This window comes from Triticum dicoccoides, chromosome 2B (assembly GCF_002162155.2).
Source record: "Triticum dicoccoides isolate Atlit2015 ecotype Zavitan chromosome 2B, WEW_v2.0, whole genome shotgun sequence".
Taxonomy (NCBI): domain Eukaryota; kingdom Viridiplantae; phylum Streptophyta; class Magnoliopsida; order Poales; family Poaceae; genus Triticum; species Triticum dicoccoides.
In genome coordinates, this window is record NC_041383.1 from 629188110 (window position 1) to 629190487 (window position 2378).

The window sequence follows — 2378 nt, forward strand, 5'->3', positions numbered from 1 at the left end:
AAGAATACCATTAAGATGTTAGAAAAACAGTACTAAGTTTATAGTCTAAATTGTTTTGTTTTTTTGTATTGGCACCCATGGTAGCCATAGATCAGTCTTTTTTTAGGACCACGGAGATACTTAAACCATGGGTGTACAAACTCGTCTCTCATTACATTTCTAGCATCCAGAGCCATAGATCAGTCCTTGGCGATGAGATCAACTCGGCGGTGCAGTATAATGTAATGTATGTGAGTATCTGCGATTGTACAGTGTTTTAAAAATAAACTAGCAATCGGCCATAATTTATTCTCTCCCTCTCATCTCCCCTCCCTCTCTCTCTCTCTCTCTCACACACACACACACGCACACGCACACGCACACGCACACGCACACGCAAACGCACACATAACAACAACAACAACAACAACAACAACAACAACAACAACAATCACATGTAGCAAAGATCTCACACAAATGCATTATCTTGTCACATGTCTAAAGAACACCGAACAACACCTTCAAGCTGTTACTTTACAAATAACATATTTGCGCTCACTCGATTTTGATTCCTCAACTTTCAATACCAAGCAAGTTCACCTTGCAACTATTGAATACTATCTCTAAAGAAAACTTTTGAAACCAGAAAACATATTCATCGGCCGGCTCAAACCTATTTGATAGATGCTCGCTGCAATGGTTCCACACATGTGACGATCTAGATAACACAAACAAGTAAAATTATATATAGGAATCCTATTTTAAAATCTAGTGGTTTTATTTAAAAAATAGTAGTTGATTATTAAAATGTTGTAAAAAATCTAAAATCATGAATCACTAGAAATAATTTAAATGGAACATGAATTATTATATAAATTTCAGTAAGAATGGGATGTCCGCAATGCAAAAAAAAAAACTAAGAAATAGGAAGACAAGTTTTCAGCGTAAACATCACACAACTTGCCATACTAGTGCTGCATATTATTATTTTTAGGAAAACACAAATAATTTAAGAACTTGTGTTTTATTTTGAAAAATCTAGAGTTGCAATATAATTTCATATTTTATAAAACCGCAAATATAATTTTTAAAAGAAGTATTTAGGAAATAAGATCATAAACATTCCCTAAAAACAGAAGTTTATATTAAAAAAAATCTAGAGCTACAGTATAATATCATATTTTATAAAACCGCAAATATAATTTTTAAAAGAAGTATATAGGGAATAAGATCATAAACATTCCCTAAAAACAGAAGTTTATATTAAAAAAATCTAGAGCTACAGTATAATATCATATTTTATAAAACCAAAAATATAATTTTTTAAAAAGAAATATTTAGGGAATAAGATCATAAACATTCCCTGAAAACAGAAGTATTTAGGGGGAAATATCATAAACAGAAGTATTTAGGGGAAAATATAAGTAAAAAAAGGCCTTATATTTTGAGATAGAGGGAGTATTTCTTTGGAAAATCACAAATGATTTATGAACAAACATGGTGATTATCTATGACAGCTCCTAAACTTATTTTTTATATAAATTCCAGAGTTGCAATATAACTTCGTAATTTCTAACTTATCCTGTTTCCAATTTTTTTTACATTTACTGCATGTATTTAGATTTTTATTGCTAAATAAGATTCTTTTTTAGTAGATTGTCACGTGCATGAAACCATTGTCATGTCATGGATCAAACCATATTGGGTCATGTAAGGAACCAAATTTATCCGAGGTCGAGGCCCAAACCATATTGTTTTCTTCAAAGTTGACAACATTCTATATCTTTGCGAGTCATGTCTACTTCTACGCCCAATTTCACTCGCTTTTGCCTACCAGCTTTGTTTGGATGAATTACTTTGCCAGTACTTATAGTTTGCTGTTATTTCACTGTAGATGATCCTTGACCAGGCAGTTAAAATTTAGCATAGTAAATACGGACATGAGTTTCAGAAGAATGGAGGAATTGTGTGCACTTGTATTACAGAGAGGGGTTCGATACATATACAACAGCCAAGACGTTGGCGTTCCCTACATGCAGGGAAGTGGAGATAAGGCGCCGGGAGGTTAGCTAGCTACCTAATGACCCGGCCCTGCAGTTACAACAGCAATACAACTCATACACACATATGCTGGTACAACACTTGTCACGGTACAACTCAACACCCCCCCGCAGTCCGAACGTCGCCAGGCAAGACGTTCAGACTGGCTCGAAAATCACAAAACACCGATGACGACAACCCCTTGGTGAAGATATCCGCGAACTGAGAGGAAGTCGGAACATGGAGAACCTGGGCTTCACCGAGGGCCACGCGATCGCGAACAAAATGAAGATCAATTTCGACATGCTTCGTCCGCTGATGCTGCACCGGGTTAGATGAGAGGTACATCGCGCTGACAT